This window comes from Mustela erminea, chromosome 2 (genome assembly GCF_009829155.1).
Source record: "Mustela erminea isolate mMusErm1 chromosome 2, mMusErm1.Pri, whole genome shotgun sequence".
Lineage (NCBI taxonomy): Eukaryota > Metazoa > Chordata > Mammalia > Carnivora > Mustelidae > Mustela > Mustela erminea.
In genome coordinates, this window is record NC_045615.1 from 108,520,735 (window position 1) to 108,542,754 (window position 22,020).

Consider the following 22,020-nt stretch of genomic DNA (forward strand, 5'->3'; position numbering starts at 1 on the left):
AGTCGTCAGAATAAAGGAAATGTGGACATTTGCTGAGTGCCTGTTGTGTGTCTGACATGTCCTTGCTGTTAGACAAGCCTTGTCTCATTCTGTCTTCCTAGTCATAGATATATATAGATAAATAGATATAGAGATAAATATATAATACATCTTTTTTATTAAGATTTACTTATTTATTTAAGAGAGAGAGAGAAAAAGAGAATGAGTAGGAGCAGGGGGAGGGACAAAGGGACAAACTCGATCCCAGGACGCCAAGATCATGACATGAGCCGAAGTCAGATATTTAACCCACTGGGCCACCCAGGCATATATATATATATTTTTTTTTTTAAGAGTTCTATGAGGTAAATAGATATATTAACTATTTTATCATTGTGGTTTAGAGCATATAGATGCATATAGATGAAATTCCAAATGATAGTGCATAACCAAAAAGAGGACGTTTTGAGGCAATTCTAATCCTTGGAAATCTGAAGCTGATCTTTTCTGTGTTCAAAGCTTCACTCAAGGTACATCCCAATATTTGTGGATCTCTGTGACAAAGTGCCACTAGCCCCTCCTCCCCCACAGCTGGAAGGCTGATTGTGTGCACTTAATCCTCATCAAAACCCACCTGCCAGCTGGGGAAAATGAGGCTCAGAAGTCCCAAACTTCAAAGGAGAGGCAGTTGGACAAGGTCTTGAAGGAAGGAGAGGACCCACATGTCCAGTGGAAAACAGAAAAGACTCACATATGTAGTCCCTAGTGAAAGCCAAGCAGACTTGTTTGATCAGAGTTCTGGAAGTCATGAGATAAAAGTTAGATAAGGTTTGGATAAGAGTTCAAACCGTGAAGACTCAAAGCAGGAGAGGTAATGTTGACTTTAGCCTCAAGGAACTGAGGAACCCATCAGAGGCTTTTGAATGACGGAGACAAATGAGATACAGAATTTCAGAAGGATTAATCTGGCCACTGTGTGAAAGAAGGACTTGAAAGTGGGGAGGCCAGATGGAGAACTTTCCTCAGGATTCCATGACAGTCTGAAGGCCATGACTGTTCGGAGTGTCCGCAGGCCATCTGGGCTCTGCTGTGTCCTGTTCTGGATGAAGCAGGCATCTTTAGGCTATTCATGTTCCACCCAATGGGCTCATGTTGAATGGGCTAAATTTCACAGCCTTTGATGTGGAAATGTCGTCCTGACAGTGCGGGAATTCCAGGAACTCTTCTAGCCTAGAACATCTTCTGAAGAAGGAGCTCCATACACTCATGTTGACCTTAGGAAGCAGGAAGACAAGATAAGGGGAAAGTCACTGGGGGAAAAATGTGCTTGTCTCCTAAAGAATTTCCCAATGCTGTAGGACACAAATTTAAATCAGCAGAAATGTCAGAATGTGAAGGACTCATTTGAACTTTGTTAATACTTAGAGAACAATTTCCCAGAAAGATACTGCTGCCTCACTCCATCCCTGTTCATGAGTGCAAGCACATCACCACTGGATTCTTGCTTTTATTAGAGCAAATTTTAGAGATCAAGGCATTAGGAATATTCTGGCAAGGCCTTGCTTAGGGGCAGGTAATAGGTCCCTGCTGTTTACAAGTCATAAAAATTCAAGAAGACTGTGTGAGAAAAGGGTCTGGAAATCTCAGATCGAATCTCAGTTTGCTTAGCCAGATGATGCTGGGCAAATTCATTCAGCTGCAGAATGGTAATAAAAACAAGAGGACCAGATGAAAGAATATAGGTGGACAGTCTCATAATGGAGGGAAGGAGCCCACACAGCAGTAAGCAGGGCCATAATTCAATACCTGCAGGGCCAGGCAGGAGATGAAAATGAAAGCTGTGGACCCCAGTGAAGACCATGGAAGCTAGACACTACCACTCCATCCTAAGAGGGCAATAGCCACCAAAACAGTCTCAATTTATTTTCTGATTTTTAAATAATAGCAGCTAATTCAGATTATCAGTTAAGCCCCAAACAAAACATTGTATCAAACTTGGCTGCCAGTTTGTAAACAAGGACTGACAGCTTGCACATCCATGCTCAACCCCATGTGGGCTACCTGCTAATCCTGTGGGTTTAAACAAATTCCACACCTTCTCTGAAACTTACTTTTGTCATCAAAGAAATGTGGATAATAAGGCCCATGCAGAGGGGAATGGTGGAGATGAACTGAGACTAAGTGCAGGGGGCTCCCCAGCAGGTAACAGACTGCACCAGCATTAACTCTTTAGTTGCTGGTCTGCCGAGAGGTCTGGCCGGTGGGAGGCTGGCACAACAGCTTTTACCAAAGTCCACCATCTAGTGTCCAGTCCCCCATACTGCCCAATAAGTAATGACAGTTATTACTAAGGCTCAGTTAAGCTTTGTCTTTTATGCCTGCTCCTTACCCTCCAGAATAGTTTTCACGGCACTCAAAACTGCTCTGCATCAGGAGGGACAACGTATGAAAACGATGGGCCTATCTCTGACTCTTAGAAGACACATGACATTTAAATGACACCTCATAGGACAGAGTGATGTGGTTAGACACGGGCTGGTCTCTGCAGCCGAGGGACCCCTGATGTGCTTGGGTTTAGCATCAGGGGCCTGGCAGCTGCAATAACCATGGTCTGGCCTACACGGGCCTCAGGCAGCCATCCTCTGGATAGGGAGGGCTTTAGGGCTAGGGAAGATGACCGAAATTGCAGGGGATGGTCTAGGGGCAAAAATAATCTATCAATCTCTTAAAGCACATAGACTCACTTCTTGCAAAACAGGTACTAGTGGTCTATGTAGAGTAATTCCAAAGACTGATTTAGCAAATCCTGAACCTCTGCTCCTGTGAAAAACATAGGGTTAGGATCCTGCCAGTTTCTGGTCACAGTGTTTCCATCACTGCATCAACATATAACCTTGTTCTACATGTGTTTCTGTTTAAAGGCACTTTATTTAATGTGTATTGCCAATTCATTAACATAGAACTCATGGCCAACAGCACTGTAACTCATGCCTGAATAAAGTTTATCTTACATAATTTCTCCATAAGGCACCTCACAGCCCTCTTGGGCTTAAGAGCACTAAAAACACCTGTTATGCTTGGGAGCCATTTGAACAGCAAAATCACCACCACCACCACCCCCACAAAAAAATTAAAGTGCCCAAAACATGGCACTAAACAGACTTGCAGAAGGATACTTGTTTATAGTATGAGAAACTGAAAGAGGAAGATCATGTGTCGCCTGGTTTGATCCCAGCTGGGAACATGCACATCAGGGGACCCAAATTTTTGCTGCTCTGTGCATATCTGCAAATGGCCATGGAAGTGCCATGAGTATTGATTTGCATTCACCAATAAATTCCAGCAAGTAGGTAAATTCACAAATACAGAATCTGAGGCTGTTTCCAAAATCCATTCATACACTTACATATGAGACCTAACATTTAAAGATAAAGTCAGCTCAGCAGAGCTCTGGTCAATTCATATCAACTCAGTGTACATCTAAGACCTGCAAGTATTAACGAGCCCAGAGGAGACAATGGTTGACAAAAAAAAAAAAAAAAAAAAAATCCATTGTAAATTTGTATATCTTTTTCTCCAAAGGACATAAACCCCAAATGAAATTATCCCTGAGACAGCTTTCCCAGATACGACATCAGCCACTTGCATATTTTAGCATTCAAAAATTCCCAAGAATTAAAGAAAGACGATTTAGAAAATCGTCTTCCTGTTGAATCAGACTCTTTTTCTGGAACTTTATGAATTGATCCTAGTTCTGTCATTGGGAACTATACAGAACAAGGCCAGCCCTCCTTCCACATGATGGTCTCTCAAATATTTGAAGACACTACCAGGTCCCTCTTCCAAGACAGCTATTTCCCAATTTAACATCTCCATCTGTAATAATTTCCTCACTTTCACCATTTTTGTCATTTTCTTGGAACATGCTCTAATCTCTCAGAAATTAACTGCTATCACCCACTTAGGCCCTAGAATAAAATTAGTAGCCTCAAACTCTGCTGATAGCACAGTTAACTTAAACAACTTAACTGGGGAGTAATTTGGCAATATATATGACTTTCTTTAAAATAAGCATATCCTTCTACATCTTAAAATTTATTCTAAGTAAATGCTGAGATTTTGTTATGAGGATGTTCATTACAGGGTTCTTTACAATTCCAACATGTGGAAGTAATCTAAACATCCCAAGAATAGAACAGCATTAAGTACAGCCATTAAAGACTACGTATCCATTAAAGTGACAATGTAAACAAACCTAAATTGACTTACATAGCTACTTATAGAATCGTAATAGAAGATTACAGAAGAGTGGGTACAGTCTGATTACATTTTTATTAAAACATCCATCTGCACTCCCAGATGAAAAGAAAAAATTCCCCAGAATTAAAGAAAGATATTCCCAAGAGTTTAACACAAGCCCTTGAAGGCTTAATTTTAAGTGTTTTCCTTCTTCTTTATTTTTTTCTATAATAATCTACTACATTCATAATAAAGAAAAACAAGTCTATTTAATGTTTAAAATGATTAAAACAATTCTGATTGTTCTCATTGCTTTCAGGAAAGAGTCCAAACACCCTGGCTTGGGACATGAGACCTTTTATGATCTCACCACTTAGGGTTGTTTCCCTAAAAAGCTACACACGCAAACACATTCTAAAATGCCCCATATCTGTATCCTCTTTTCCACCTTATACCTTCTGTTTGATATGTCCTTTAGGTTTCAAAAGATTTGGGGAGATTATCCAAAATTATACCACTAACTAAGAGCAAATCCAGTCCAGGCTACCTGTTTCTGGAGCCCATGCTATCTCCCCATGATCCAGATGAAAACCTGAGACAGTCAAGGTGATATCCGTCTACTCATCTTTCTGCCATATTTAAGTTCAGCATAAGCAAACATTTAGACTGTTTATGACATTGTCTGGGGGAGAGAAAAAAGCCCTGAAATAGAGTTCTTTCCATTGCCTATCAACAGAAAGTCAACAGGATTCCTTAAGTGTGTTATTCCTTTTTGAGAAGGATGACGGAGGGTATTTGGAGTAATATCTTAGCTAGACATTAAAACCCAGTTTGCAAACATATGCCCTGTGTAGTCAGATTTCACTAATATGGTCTACTTTGACTTCTTTGTCTCTTTCATTTTAAGAATTTAATATTGAGTTTCAAAATTCAAATGGCATAAATAAATTCCAGATGTCTCCCCAAATCCCTAAATCTCACATTAGAATGAGGAGAGACACAGCTATACATGAGTAGATGGTTACATTTTAATTTGCTGAAAAACTGAAGGGATCTCTGAGCAGTTGGTCAGACTTTCTTCCATGAAAAAAATACAGAAACTCTTGAGTCTCTTAAGGAGCTGAGTCCTCAAGATTTATAGCCCAGCTGTTTGACATATGTTCTGCTTTATTTCTCCCCCTCTTGGGCAAAACAGCATCATCGTGAACGTGGGGCCCTGGGGACAGGCTGTCTCAAATCCAATTCAATTGATGACGTAAAGCAAGTCACTTAACCTCTGTATTCCTCACTTTTCTCACCTGTGAAATGGGGATATTCATAATACCTACCTCGTGGGGCTATTGGCAGCAGGAGTTGGGGTGGTGAGTGGTTTAATAATTGGAAGTGTTTAGCACAGTGTCAGCCACACAGCAAAATGCAGTCATTGTCACCTACCAGGTATGTGTCTGAGGAGCTGAGTGAGGTCCTCAGTGGCTAAAAGATTCTTCTCTTTTCCATCTTGATAAGCTGGGGTAAGTCTCCTGAAACTTGCATTGAGAAGACTCATCCTTTCTTCTGTGAGTGACTAACTAACTTCAGATGCAAGACCCTTCCCCTAATCCTGGCCCCAGACCACATAGCCACTACCTGAGTCCACGTTCCTGCTCTCAATGCCTGGGCCACACCATCCCTCCCATTTTGCATCCAGGGCAACACCACACATGAAAATGTAAAAGCTTGTCCTCAGAGGACTTGTGGAGGGAACTTAACATCTCCAATTAACTAAAGGAGATTTTATATATATAGGTATATATATGTATATATATATATATACATATATATGTATATATATATATAAACACCAAAGAATCATAACAATGCTCAAAAATACTAGTTTTCTTCCCTCATTTCTCCTTTATCATTAATGACTAGTATCGATGTTTGCAGGAAACATATAATCATACGCATAAAGACCTCCGCTGCTAACCTTCAAGAGAGAATTTACAGTCTGTATGTCCTTCAGCATCTCAGCCTCACACTTCTAGACCATGTGTCCATACTAGAGGGCAACTTAAACAACTTGGCACGATTTCACACTGGGTGTGTCTTTTCACCTCTCTATGGCAATGAAAGCTTATGTGAGGGGGGCCTGGGTGGCTCAGTGGGTTAATGCCTCTGCCTTCGGCGCAGGTCATGATCCTGGAGTCCTGAGATGGAGCCCCACGTCAGGCGCTCTGCTCGGCAGGGAGCCTGCTTCTCTTCCTCTCTCTCTGCCTGCCTCTCTGCCTGCTTGTGATCTCTGTCAAATAAATAAATAAATAAATCTTAAAAAAAAAAAAAAAAGAACGCTTGTGTGATATTCTGATGGTTACAAATCCCATTCACATACATCACCTCCCTTCCACTTCGTCTCAACTCCATAAGTAGGTATTATTATTACCGTTGCTGTTATGGCTGCTATTGCGGTAATTCCACATGCTGGGAAATTAAAGCCTCAACAAATGAAAAGACTCGCCCCAAATTATGCAGCTGGTCTGTGACTCAGTAAGGGTTTCAGTCTGGATTGTCTGTGTTGCCATTCCATGCTTTTTTCCTACCAAACTCCCCTGTGAGAGTAATAAGATTCAAGACCAAAAACCTGAAAAGAAACTTCATTGATTCTTTGCTGCATCTCTTCCACTGGATGTCCTTTTTTTTTTTTTTTTTTTTTAGCTTTTGATTTCCTGTTTTCTCTGATGTTGCTGTGGTTGGCGAGCTGAAGCTCAGCCATCTCGCCTCGAGGCTGGAGAGGTTTCTGTAGGCTCTAACGATCATGTGCTAGATGGTTGGTTTAAGGAAAAAAAGACATGTTTAATTGGTGTTTTCTTTCGGGCAGAATTGTGTTACATTGCAGCCAAATAATGCCTCATCTAAAAGAAAAAAAAAAAGAACCATTCCAGAAAGTTTGTTCAGAAAGAAGCCAAATCTTTTGCAAAAATGAAGCATTATACACAAATCTGAAAGTATTTCAGACTGAGAATAGGATGGGAATGTGCAGTAGAGCTGTGTCAGTTAGGGAATGTACTTGAGCCCATGTAACAGAAACCCACCTTCAGCGGCCTGGCCAGATAAAGATTTATGTTTCTCATCTACAGTGAAGTTAGTTTGGAGATATGCAGTCAAAGGTTAATATGATGGCTTCAATGTCATCAGAGACCCGGGTTCCCTTTTGCTCTTGCATCCTGGAATGTGGCTGTCTTTATCATGATCACAAGATGTGTGCTCTACATTAATGTTATGATTGTATTCTTAGCAAATGGCAAAATACAAAGACTAAGACCTGAACAGGTGACACCAACTGTCTTTCACCTTCAGGAAGCTTTCCCAGCAACCTCTTCCATCAACCTCTGCTTATATAACCCTTGTCCCAACTGGGCAGTCACATGGCTTCCCTTGCCACAGAGAGCCTAGAAAGGGGGCATGACATGGTCACCTTGCCTCCCCAAACAAATAGGATTTCTGTTAGTACAAAAGAAGGGCAAGATGAACATTGGGAAGCAACTGACAGAGTCTTGCAAAAGAGCTACCATTCACTGAGGGCCCACAGTGTGTTAGGCACAAACTAAAACAAAGCTAAGAAAGAAATAACACTATCCTTACATACGAGAAATTATATCCAAAGAAATATAAAGTATGAAATGAGAGGCACTGTTCTCAGAAGATCACTATGTGTATTTTTCTCATGTGACAATGCCTGGCACAGAGTAGACATTCAAAAATGGTTTCAAATGTTTCCCTTCTCTTTGTCCTCTCTCTCAACTTAAATTAGAAATGCAATGCCAGCTTTAACTTGAAATGTCTTTATATTTGCATTGTCTAATTAATCTTGTTATGATCTAACTATGGCTACTGTTCTGGCCTGTGCATTCATATCCCCCAACCTTTGGCAAACATAGCACTGCTGACTCTATTAGATTATGTCAAATCTTTCTGGCTTGATATGTTCTCTCTTTTTGATTGGCTCTCCAGAGATATAATGATACTGTTTTCACTTTTAATTTCAACAGTTAGGACATAAATAGTCTTTGGCTTGGTGGCTTATCAGCCTCCTCATGATGCATGGCACTTAGTAGGGACTCAATGATATCTGTTGAATGAATGAATCTTCCCATCATCATTTACCAGCTGTATGATCTTAGGCAAGTTTCATAACCTTCCCTGAATAAGAAAAAAAAAATAATAAATGTTTGTTGTCATTACAAGCTACTGAGATCTGGGAGTCATTTGTTATGTTATGGTATTATAGCTATAATAGCTGATTACTACAGCCTGCAGTGGGGGGAGGGAATTCACGGAAAATAAATGTTCCATAGGTAATGCCAAAGACATTTACTATAGAACAGTATTCACACCATAACAAGACACATTGTTTTTCTAGCATTCATTACAATTTTTTTTAATTTATTTTTTATTTCCAGCATAACAGTATTCATTATTTTTGCACCACACCCCGTGCTCCATGCAATCCGTGCCCTCTATAATACCCACCACCTGGTACCCCAACCTCCCACCCCCCGTCCCTTCAAAACCCTCAGATTGTTTTTCAGAGTCCATAGTCTCTCATGGTTCACCTCCCCTTCCAATTTCCCCCAACTCCCTTCTCCACTCTAAGTCCCCATGTCCTCCATGCTATTTGTTATGCTCCACAAATAAGTGAAACCATATGATAATTGACTCTCTCTGCTTGACTTATTTCACTCAGCATAATCTCTTCCAGTCCCGTCCATGTTGCTACAAAAGTTGGGTATTCATCCTTTCTGATGGAGGCATAATACTCTATCCCCAGGGGTACAGGTCTGTGAATCACCAGGTTTACACACTTCACAGCACTCACCAATAGCATTCATTACAATTAAAGGACAATCTTGAATTCTAATAATCACACATATAATAAACACTAAAAAAAAATGACACACAAACTTCCCCAAGTCACAGAGATTTTTAGAGCATATATAGATCACCAACGTGGAAAAGAAATGTTTTCTGGGCAAGCATCATTCTGCAGCATCAGTGAGCAAGTACATGGGATGCCAAAGATTCAGAAAATACCCTGAGTGCTTATCTCACCAACACAGCTGCACTATAAATGTGTTTGGTTTGGATAATGGGAAACAATTAAACCATCTCTCTGTTGGGAGAATAGAATGGGTAAAGAATCTCTCTTTTGTGAGGCAAAAATCACATCTCTTGATTGTCAGTAAAACCAAAGCTGGAGTAAATTTGGAAATCTGACATATGATCACCTGGAACTTTATCCCTACCAAAGTATAAATACACGCCAGAGTACTTTGGGGTTTTCCATCTTACCTGACACTCTCGTTTATTTGACTTCTTTTCATGAAACAGCCAACAAAACAGGAATTTTGGAAGCCACAAGCAGGTGTTTGGCACCATATATATGTAAGTTCATACGTAGGGTGTGAGTCACAACCTAGTATCTTTTCAAGGCATTTGTCAAATAGTGAAGGATAGTTCTCAAGAGATTTTTTTTTTTTTCAGGAAGCATGAACGACTGGGAATGCATTTGTATACTTTGGAATTAAACAGACCTGGATCTGATTCCCAGCTCTCCTGTGTAATAAATGTGCAACATTAGGCACACTACTTATCACCATTGAGTTTTTTCTTCATCTGTGAGATGGGAAAAATAATGCTTAAGTTAAATCAAGTGAAATTGCCGCATTTGCTGTCAAAAGAAGCCAAATATTACCAATTTCATGTGCTTCAACCTATACCCATCTTACAGAACTAAGTTCAGCATAGAAAGCCAAGTCCGTAGACATCTACTAGTCACAACTCCTTTGTTGCATGTGACAGCACACTGCTGGAGATAGCTTAGAAAAAAGGAATCCATTAGCTCATGTATTTGGTCAGTTTAGGAATGGCGTTAGCTTCATGCATGGCAAAACCCAGGGGTTCAGATGATGCTTTTTTAATTTTGTCATACATGGTGGACAGCATGACCAATGATGGTCTTTAGTAGAAGCAAAAGGAACTTCTCTCTCCCAAGGGATGCCTTTCTTGGGTTACATGCTCACCCTTACCAGTCACTGTTTCCAGATGTGTCAGATGGCTTACTCTACTTGGCCCAGCCTGGTTGACTTCCTCACTTCAAAGAAGGTGGCAAGAGTGAAGGGCATTATACAAGTTGGCGCAGTTAAAACCACATAAGATAGGGAAAGTGTTAACCAAAGAGTATCAGAGAGCTAGGTAAGCAGGAAAAAAAAAGATACCCATTACATTATCTGCAATACTTAACACAGATCCTGGCATGCAGAAGAGGCACTAAAATTAGCTAAAGCATTTCCTACACAATTTTCAAAGGATATAGGAAGTAATATTTACCCAAAGATAAGATTTCACCTAAAGATAGGGTGACCAACTTTTCTCCATTTGCCCAGGACTCTTCTGGTTTAACACTGTAAGTATCACGCCCTGGAAAACTTGGTCCCAGACAAACCATCTTGTTTTGTCTGGACTATCCAATTCTAAAGCTGTAAGTCCTGCATCTGGGGAACCCCCTCAGTCCCAGGCAAACCAAGACAGCTGGTCACCCTGCCCAAACACGACACTTGTAAGTATAAATTTGTTAGCTGCATTTAAAGCCTTATTAGGTGAGTTTATTAGTTGCTGCTTCTGTAGAAGAATGATGTGCTATAGTACATCTCAAACTGGAGTTGGTCCTATGGGGAAAATACAAAGATCATGCCTGCTTGATTTAGAGTTACAGGATCCGTAACTTTACTCTTCTTCCCACTCTGCTTTCTTGGTTTTTCTTTCATTGTATCTTTCTCCCTTTTTTCCTTTCCTCGCTTTCTTTCCTTCCTTCTTGCCTTCTGACTGATCTTTTCGTCTTTCCCTCTCTTATTTTTCTCTTTCTCTTTTACTTTCTTTTCTGGTGACATATTAACCTTTCAAACTGCATATGACTTAGATTTTGTTTGAAATCTTCAAAGGAGCTGTTATGTGTTGTTTGACTGAAACAAACAGGCCACAGTAAATTCATTTATCCTGGACAATGCACCAAGCAAATGGAAACTTCATTGCTGATTAAAGCAAGAAGTATTCGCATGATTACCAGGATTTTCCAGAGACAGCATGCTCAAGATATTGAGAGCGAAGAATGAAACCACTAGGATGGGGGAAGACAGAAAAGATGGTGATGATTGTGAAATGAGGAAGATGGAGATTGTAAAGACTTGAGATTGAGTTCTTCCAAGGGCCATTTCGGTTTAAATGTTTACATAGGGATTGCATCTACTACTACTGGAAATTGCTGGATTTAGAAACTCTTTCTTCTTTTGAATCAATATTATCATTAATTAAGCAATGTAAACCAGGAAATCCTTCTTGGTTACAAACTATGCTTTGAAGCCAGGCATGTATTTGAGTGTTCTCAATCAAAACCTTAAAATAAAAATAGAGAGAAAGCAATTTCTCATCTTCAAAGAGAGCTATCAGTGGGGAAAACTGTCTTTGGAATTGTACTTTGGAGAATGATGTGAATTTTTTTGTCCTGATTGAAGCACTGAAGTTCTAAAGAACTAATTGCATTTTAGAGACAAATCCAAATAAATGCTCCCTGATAGCAAGTTTCCACCCACAAGTTAGGCTCATCGACTCAGGACTTCTACGAAATTTGGGTTCTCCAAATATGAGTATTCACATCACTTTCACAATTTCTGTCATTACTTAGTACCACCTGTGTCATTTATTTACCTAACATTTTCCTGCAAATTTACTTTTTTAATAAGATAGATGAAGCTGATGCAGCCAATGTGGCTCATTAGGGCTTGTGAATAACCTTTGTGGGAAGAAAGTTATCACTCGCAAGAAAAGCAGTACACCATGGAGGCATGAATAAAGGATAGGAGATTCACCACCTGGTCCCCAGGTTCGTTCTATCTTTTGGTAACCTTAAGATTTGGGATAAGTGACTTCAGTTTTCAATCTATATGGTTGTGAGGATTAATTAATTGAAAGAATTGGTGAATAGTTGTTAAGATTCTCTTTTTAGTCCATTAGTGAAGAGAGAGAAGACTTACATAGTCCTATAGCTCGGAAGGTGCACTTTGGGAGGAATTGTGTCTTTAGCTAGCAAGGGACAAAGGATGTATCATCATCTTTGCTTCTAAACTGGCTTCCCCCCTAGACTTTAATCACTTGTGGCTAGTCAGTCCAAGATAATAATCAAGAGGGGGAAAACAGTGCTTTACCAAAATTTTATGAGTCTTTCCACACAAGCTGAGCTGATTAAGAGCCCAAGTGAGAAAACAGAGCCCAGAGTTAGGGAGAGGCTGGAATGTCCTTCTTCTAAAGAAAAGCCAACAACGAGAATTTTAGATAATTTTTTTTTTTTACTCTTCTGCTCTTCTGTTATTTTTAGTATATAGACTATTTTTAGGGTGTTTATTTTCTATCTGACACCATATTGAAAGTATATTCTTTCTAATAGCCTTTTAAAATTTGCATGCATTGTTTAGGTGTACAATTGTATTATCTGCCAATAATGATAATTTTTTTTCTTTTAATCCAATCCTTGTACCTCTTACGTTTTGCTTCCTGTCTTACTACATGTAAATCATTTTACCACTATCTAGGGATGATTAAAATAGTTTTGCCTTTTTGATGCACTATAATAAAGATGACTTGGAGAATGTAGCAACTAAAAGCCCAAGAAATAGCTGAAAATATGTTACAATAATTTGTAGGTAATGTGACAATGCCCTGGAGAAAGACAATGGGTAAAAAAAAAAAAAAGGCATACAGAAAAAGATATCAGTGAGCAATATTCCAACTGAATAAATGAATGAACACAATGACATGCAAGAATCAAAACCTGGGGGCACCTGAGGGGCTCAGTGGGTTAAGCCTCTGCCTTCAGCTCAGGTCAGAGTCCTGGGATGGAGCATCACATAGGGCTCTCTGCTCAGCAGGGAGCCTGCTTCCCTTCCTTTCTCTCTGCCTGCTGCTCTACCTACCTGTGATCTCTCTCTCTCTCTGTCAAATAAATAAATAAAATCTTAAAAAAAAAAAAGAATCAAAACCTGAATGTAAGGCTTCAAGTATGAAATGACATGAGGAAATTATATCAATGAGGATTCAGTTAGAAACTAAAAATCACCCTAGGTAGGGATTAAAGATGAAAAATCAAAGCCTGAAACAACCATTGAAAGAACTGTAGGCAATCTATACATAGGACCAAATTGCATTGACTTATACAACACACAAATGAATCCATGCAAAACTAGTGAAACCTGAATACATTCTACAATCTAGTTAATACAGTCGTACTGATGCCAGCTTCTAGTTTTGATATATTACAGTGATAAAAGATTTCACTATTGAGAGAAGCTAGTTTTTGTTTTATTTGGTTTTCATGCAACTTTTTTTTTTTTTTTTTGCAAACTTCTACGACTCTATAATTCTTTCTAAGTGAAGAAAAGGAGGCTATGGAACCAACAAATGAATAAAAGACCATGCTGTTTTTCTGAATATCCAGAAGTGCAGGATTGCTAGGAAACCACACTAGAGTATGTGATTCCAGGATCTCACCCAGAAGCTCCTGTAAACCTTGCATCAGTTGACTGTCCTCACTCGGACCGCAATCGCAACTAAGGGATGTCACCTCATTCATTTCTGCCTTTTACATGCCTATGTGTGCTTTCATTGGATGATTCTAACCAGAGGACTGACTGCAAAGGTTTGGGGGAAATCCAGATTCAGGCTTCTAGTCCCTGACCTAGAAGAGAAAGTAAAAAGGTCCAGGGATAATGCTGAGTCAAAAACTTATATCCCAGCTCATTGATATTTAATAAATACCATACATTTATCATCCAGTCTTTGAAAAGGGGATTAGACTGATACTGGGTGGCTCAGTTTGTTAAGCGGCTGCCTTCGGCTCAGGTCATGATGCCAGCATCCTGGGATCGAGTCCCACATCGGGCTCCTTGTTCTGTAGGGAGCCTGCTTCTCCCTCTGCCACTCTGTCTGCCTGTGCTCTCTTTCTCTCTCTCTCTCTCTCTCTCTCTGACAAATAAATAAATAAAATCTTTTAAAAAAGTTGAAAAGGGGATTAGAAGAAGAAAATTGGTCAAATTTTTCAGTTTGTAAATATAGAAAATTGATAAATAATTTCATTTCCCAGCATAGTTTCTTGGTCTCTCTGCCAAGCCATCTTCATCCAAAAGAATTTATAATAAGCAAAATTTTATAAGATTTTTCCAGCTTATAAAACAATTTCACACGAACTCTTCCATTGGTCTACCAAACAAAGCTGAGAAACAGATAATAATAAAACACATAATACTTATCTAGAAATTTCACTTGTTATCACATTTCCTTTCAACCCACCAATAAAAGTGTGTTCTTTGTAGTTCTCTATATACAAGACCTGTCTTTCCATGTCCTTGCACATGTGGCTTCTTTAGCTGGGAATGCTTTCCCGGTACAAATTCCTCCTGGAAAGCCGCATATCTCCTCACACCCTGTTTATTAGGGTCTCGCTTTATCTCTTTCCTGAAAGAGACCAAGGCTAACTGAACCTGAACAGGAAGCCCCCCTGTGTGCTGAGGGCCAGGCTGTGCTGCCCTTGCAAAAGTCCAGGGATTGGCTAGCAGGTATGACCCAAGATCCATTCCTCAGCTACCTCTTCTTACTCCAAGAACCTCACTCTTGATGAGCCAAATCTAACTTCCCCATTCACAATTGCAAGGAGAAAAATTAATTTGGTAGTACACAGGGGGCCTGATAAGAATCTACCATTAGACTGCAGTCCGAGGCGTATGTTTGCCAGTCATACCACTACTGCAAATGAATCTTGTAGCTCCTCTTTACTACTATTTATTTTCCATGATTCACCAATTCCTACTCCTCCTTTCCTTCCCTGTAGGTTCTCATGTTAGTGATCTAATGGCTGGAGACACTTCACTGAGCCAAACACCCTTGTCCGCAGTGAGCTTATAAACTAGTGAGGAAGACAAATATTATGTAATTATCTTAGAAATAATATAACCAGGGGCTCCTGGGTGGCTCAGTCGTTTAGCATCGGCCTTCAGCCCAAGTCGTAATCCCAGGGTCCTGGGATGGAGCCCCTCATCGGGCTCCCTGCTCAGCAGGAAGCCGACTTCTCCCTCTCCCACTCTCCCTGCTTGTGTTCCCTCTCGCTGTCTCTGTCTCTGTCAAATAAATAAATAAAATCTTTTTTAAAAAAAAGAAAATAAATATAACCACTGAAACAACTACTGTAGCGATAAAGCAACATTTATAAAGTTTTAGAAAAGGAAAAAAAAGTTATGAAGGAGAAGGATAGGACAGTATAAGAGAGAGCTAGGGCAGGTGAGGGGCGGATCAAAGCAAGCTTCCCTGTGAAGAATTCCAGCTGAGTTCAAGCTTATGAGAAGGATTTATTCACATAGAGGAGGCTGGGAGGAAATCAGGGAGAGAACAAGAACATTCTGGGCAGACGCCCCACAGCTGTCAGCCTAAACTCAGGGGTGCCGCAGGGGTGCCTGTGGGAAACCACACAGCTTCCTCAACCTTCCCTCCCTTCTCACCAATACCACCCTGACATGAGGCAGCTGAGCTCAGAGAGCAAGAAGGAAACATAGAGGTTTATGGTTCAGAATCCAACAGAGGAGAGGAGGAGGTGGAGGCAGACCGTGTCACGAAAAGAACATGGTACTGGTCATCACAGTTTACAGGCGGACACTGATAATTATTAGCTTTGTGACCTTGGGAAAGTCACTACCAGCATCTCAGAGTTGTCAGGAGGATTCAGTAAGAAAAGAAACGAGTAGGGCCTTCGACCCAGTGAGTGCTTAATAAGGTTAACTTTATCTGCTCACTTTCTCCAGGTTTGTTCTGTGTCCCCTCCAAGTTCATAGGTTGAAGCCCTGACTTATAGGACAATGTGACTATATCTGCAGATAGAGTCTTTAGAAGTAACTGAGGTTAAATGAAGTTATAGGGATGCGGTCCTGATCCAAATGGACTGTGGCCTTATATGAAGAGGGAGAGGGGTGCTTGGATGGCTCTGTTGGTTAAGCAACTGATTCTTGGTTTCAGCTCAAGTCACGATCTCGTGGGTTGTGAGATCAAGCCCCGAGCTCCATGCTCAGCAGGGAATATGCTTGAAGATTCTCTCCCTTTGGCCCTCCCCCCTCAAATGAATAAATAAATCTTTTTAAAAAGATTATGTCCTTCTCCCCTTTCTCTCCCTCCATCATGTGGGGACACAGTGAGGGGCAGCCATCCACAAGTCAGGGTAAAGGCTCTCACCAGAACCCAACCACGCTGACACCCCAATCTCAGAATTTCAACCTCCAGAACTGAGGAAAATAATTTCTCTTGCTTAAACTACCAGTCTATGATAGTTTGTTATGGTGGCCCAAGCCAGCTCCAGTAAAGCCCAGTTAGAAAACTGCTCTTAGAGATGATAGAGTGCAAATCTTAACTGCAAGGACATTCAAAGAATGAATTTATGAAACGGCAAAGGAAGGGAATAGAATAAATGAATAGGACAGGGGGGATAGGCTTGAACATTTTCATCAATGAGGCTGATCTCAATCCATCTGCTGTTGGCTGTGACTACTTCTGAGATGCACACAGTCTCACATGGGTCAAAACACTATGGATGACTTTCTGTGTGGTTGAGCAAAACCACTTTCTCCTGGTTTTCATTCTTATTGTTGCATGAGAGATGGGACACTTAAACTCTAAGAAAGAAGACCAGTAGTGGCCAAAAAGTGGATCCAAGCACCAAGAGACAGCATGACAAGGGAAGAAAAGCAAAATATGCTCTTTAAAGGGAGAAGGGGAAAAAAATGCAAGAACCCAGGATCCCCGGCACCCAGGGGTGCAAGCCAATGAAAAAAATGGGAAGAGGTGGTGGCACCATACCGTCAACAGTGCTCTATGTGTGAAATGCTATGCCAGATGTTGGAAAATACTACTTCACCATTTCAAAACCTGCAAAGGTTGATAAGCACTATCTCCATAAAGACTCCATTTGATCTCATCAGAGCAAAATGAGGCAAGCACAGCAGGACAGGGATTATGTCCCCAGGTAGGAAACTGTGGTTTGGAATGCTTCATTGGAGTTCCCTTGGCTGGCAAGCATTAGAGGTGGTAACCATGCCTCCATTTTCTGATTCCAGTCCCAGTGTCCGTTCTGTGACAAATGTCAAGACATGCTCTGTATTTTTGCATCTGATCTTGACTTGGTTTTCCAAGTCAAAATTTTCTCCATGTCCTATCTCATTCCCTGACCAACATGACCAACTTTTTGGGAGGCCCCCAAAAAGTCACAGGATGGCTTCTTCCAGAACACAAAATAACATTGAATGGATTATGAGAACTGAAGGAAGAAGAGAACCATGTAGATGGGGACCTACTGACAAAAGCCACATGGTATAATGACTTCCTCCTTGGTGAGACTGTCCCATAGCGATCCCGATACTGTGAGGCCACACAAGGATAACTGCTGTTTTGATTCCCACTTTGCACCTATGAGAAACTGAGGCTCAGAAATATGAAGGACCTTGTCCATGATGTTCATTCTAAGCATCAAGAGTCAGATGACAAACCCTTGTGTCCACCTCCATCTCCCTATAGGGGAATGAGCGCTGGCATGACAGCCAGGAGGCTCTTGGTTTCCAATCCTTCCACTCACTTCCCATGCCATCCTGGTCAAACCTTGTAAACTCCAGGCTTCCGTTCCTTCCACTCTAAACTGAAGGGGTTGGACTGCATGGTCTCTGAGAATGTTCTCTAAGGTGGCTGGTAAAAAAACAATCACAAGTACTGGAACACATTTTGTCCAGACTCTTTGTGCTGTTTCCCAAATATAATTCAGGGAGTCAGCCAACAGATAGAAGAGGATATTTATTGTTGCTGGTGAGGTCGACGGATACTTTTTTTGAGCTCGATCACACAGGAGGTCTGCAGGCCACAGCGTCATTGCACGTCATGGGCCCTGTGTGCTGCTCCCTCTCTCCCCGCCACTGCTCGAAGCCTGGGAGAACGCTTTTGAAACCAATCAGGAAATTACTTATCAATCTGAAGCCCCACAGAGTTATGAGTGCTCCTCGCTGCCAAAGGGAAGGGGATTTCGAGTGAAAGCTCCACATCTGTGCGCAGTAGAATTCAAAGACTCCAGCTGTTGGAAGGTCTTGCGAGCAATGTAAGTAAACAGTCCTCTCTCCCGATCGAAGTGAACTTCTTCAGGCTTTTTTTTCTCCCACAGATGAGTCTTTTGGCTCACATCCATGTTGAGTTGTTCTCTCTCTGTTCATCTGTGAGGTTTGGGGGTGTTTACTGACTGGGGCTTACTCAATGAACCATCTCCTCTGGGGGATACTTCTGCTGAACAGAGGAGAGAAAGCGAAAGTCATCAGAATCGGCTTTGCTTGGGAAGGGTTAGTTTTGAAAAGAGCCCTTGACTTGGCAGCTCTATTCCTTAATGACTATAGATCCATAGTTAAGGGGAGTGTGACACTGACATGGACACTTGTCGGGACTTCACCCTGAAACACAGAGTGGTCATCGGGTCTGTGCCTACATAATTCAAATTTAAGGTGTTCTCTTCATTTTGATATACCGCAGGGTTTTAACTGAGGAAAAAGGGAAACATTAAAGTTTATACTGTCCGGTGAAGCTTTTCTTGCAGTGGTGTAAATCTTGTGCTCAATTTAGTTTGGGTTGGGGGTGCTGATTAATTTACTGTTCATTTTATTAAACAAATGGGCTCGACATTTTACACTGCTGTGGGGAGGAGAATGCATTCATTGCAATGCATGAGTGTAAACATTTAGGCTGTGTTGATAAAAATGTGGGTTTGTATTAATAGTAATTGCGTGATGGGATTACATAACTTCATACATAACACATTGTACTGGAGTATATTGCTTTTAAAGATATTTTAAATCAGATTGTGATTTAAGGACTGAAAAAGTAATTGCAGGTATATAGCTAATATAAAAGAAATAGCTCTGTTTTGATCAACCTTTGTTCCCTGAGACCCTACAGCTTCTCCAGGAACTTGAGAGTCCTTTTCCAAGGGTTCCTCATCAAGAACACTAGGGTTGCAGGGAACCAAGATCTCAGACTCTGCATCAGACTATGCATCTCGCAATATGTCTTGATTCCGGTTTGAATAATAAAGGCTCACACCCTCATCTTGGTTCTTCTACTCCCTGGAAAGCTCCCCTGAGCATAAAAACAACTGCATTTAACTCTGGTTGATATCTGACTTCCTTTCTTCCCTTTAAACAATTTTGGTTCATGGTTTGATGTCCTGTGATAACAAGACTGGTCTTGTTCCCAATATGCTAGGTACTTACCTCCTCCGTGCGTCAGCGCCAGCACAAGCATTAGGCATGTCACAGGGTCAGTCAGCTCTGCGTGGAAAGATATTTTAGCTACTAGGAATTTATAGCAGCCTATTTCCTATGTAGATACCCCCTGGCCCCCTGCCTGGAGCCATTTTTAGTATGAGGAGATCTCTAACCTCTCACCTTTACTTAATACATGTTATATAGCTAATGTGCTGAAAGCCATAAAAACAAGAGGTGAGATGATGCTCCCCTTCTAGAATTAACATGTCTATAGTCTGTACAGCCCAAAACGGCTTTTGTTTTCATGGCAATAATTAAATAATTCTGGGCACTGGCTGTTGGACATGTGTGGTGCAGTAGATCATAAAATGGAGGGATACATGCTTGGAATGTGAAAGGAAATTATCTAAACATTGGGAAATATTTACTGAGTATTGACCATGCACTTGGCCCTCTGCTCACCCTGTCTTGTGTGGTCTTGGGAGCAGCACGTGAGGATACATCCCAGAGTGACCCATGTGTTGGTCACTTAATGCCCCTGTGCCTTGGTTTCCTTACTATGAAATAAAGATAAAAACCATGGGAATCATGTGAAGGTTCAGAGTTAAGAAAAGCAAAGAATTTTTTTGTCTCTCTTACAGGAGAAACTGAGGTTGAGTTTAGCTAAGTAACTTGCCCATGGCCACAGGTGATGGCTGTAAGGGCTAGGATTTGGGAGTAAATGATCTGGCTGCATCAGACTGGAGAAAGGGCAATTTTTGCCAGCTTCCCTCATGCTGTTGGGTTCTTTCCTGTACATCTTTACCCAACCCTCATAGTGCCTTCTGGATGAAAGTAACTGACCGTTGCCCATGAAGATTTCAGACAGGGAAACAAGCTCAAGACTTGAACCAATTTGCTCTAGGTCACACACTTAGAAATCAACAGGGCTGGGAGCTAAGTGCAGGCTTTGGAATTCCCAGGCTTGTGGTCTCTTCAAGACCCCATGCTCTTGATGGGGGAGGGGGTGGATGGGGTGGGTGAACGACCGTCAGGCCCATATTGCCTCCCTGCAGGGGAGAGTGAGCTAGCAGAGGATGACCATGCCTGGCATCAGTGAGGCCTCAGGTGTGCCTGGCCCGGTGCCTCATTAATTAAAGCAGGTGCTGAAGCCCCTTTATCAGTAATTCTCCAGAGGATAGAATGTGCATCAAACTTTAACAGTCACTTTCCTCAGCCTGTTCTGTAATTTGGGAAAGAATGAAGATTGCTGAATTTCACCTGAAGAAGGTGAAAAATTCGGTTAAATAAAAGAGATGGGGCATTTTCCTCATTCAAATTTTTGGATTACACTGAGGTCAGAATCAACCTCAGTTCAGAGTTGTTTACTGTCTTATTTATAACCCTGTGCTTTCTTCCTCTTTCCACACATGTCTCCTTCCAAGCGCTGTGACCGTCCGAACTGTGTCATCAGCCTCTTGACTGCACCAGCAGAGGGGTAGATATCCTTCCCTTTGTTGGCTTTTTATTATAAATCAGTAGTGCTCAGTAGAATTCATCACCATATTAGAATAAAGTGAACTATATGTGTAATATGAGAAATTTACTAAATAAACTTTACACAGAGAAACTGGCAACTTGGAGCATTTACTGTGCTGAATAAAATATTATGAGATTGCTTTCTCTGCAGACTACTACAGCACAGATAGAGGCAAGCCAAATGTGTCCTCAAAACATGTGCTGGGAACTTCAGCTGCCTCGGAAAGAGGTCATAGAGGGCGTGGTGGAACAGGAACCACTGAATGCTGGAAATAATTTCCAGTGGTGGCAAATGTCAGGAGTTGAAGGGAAATAGCCACAGTTTTGAATTCTGGTTCGATCACTTTCTAACTGCAAGACTCCAAGTACATCACTTACCTCTCAACTGCATGTAACCGACATAAACAACCCAACATGGTGCCTAGCACAATGGCTGCCCAATCAACAGGGGTTACTTTTCTCCTTAGCTCTGGTCCATTCAACCCACAAATATTAACTGAGCACCTACTATGTGCCATGCGTTATTCTAGATATAGCTATGAACTAGCCCAAGTCTCTTCCTCCATACCTCCAGAGAGGGTGACAGTCGACACATAAATCAGGATGTAACTGCTGAGACTGGGAAGCACTGTAGAGAAAATACAAAATGGTGATGGGGTAGAGTGACCAGCCATAAATCCAAGGGGCTTTTTTGAGAGCTGAAAGTCTGTTCTGTCATTTTCTTTCCTCACCTCAGCATCAAATGCCTGGAGAAATTTTATGAAAAGAAGGACAGAAAAATTTCTGAACCAAACTACTGCAGTTATTTCTTTCATTGCATCTTCTGGGCTTTTTTCAAAATACTCTTCCTCATCAAAGATTAATCAGTAGGTCCTAAGTGCATGAAGATTAATTAATGATTCTTCTTAAAAAGTTCAAATCATCACAATTC

General features: G+C 41.1%; 1 protein-coding gene across 6 annotated transcripts in view; it reads left to right on the plus strand.

Annotated features, from left to right (window-relative positions):
- Positions 1 to 22,020, plus strand: part of C1QTNF7 (C1q and TNF related 7) — a 108,401-nt gene that overhangs the window by 16,685 nt on the left and 69,696 nt on the right. For 2 of the 6 annotated variants that reach the window (XM_032333884.1, XM_032333888.1), the window contains exon 1: positions 16,401 to 18,418. The exons of the other annotated variants lie outside the window; for them this stretch is intronic. The gene's annotated coding sequence lies outside the window, so the exon portion shown is untranslated. Of the gene's footprint in view, positions 1 to 16,400; positions 18,419 to 22,020 lie in introns of those variants that run through there. 6 annotated transcript variants of the gene reach the window in all.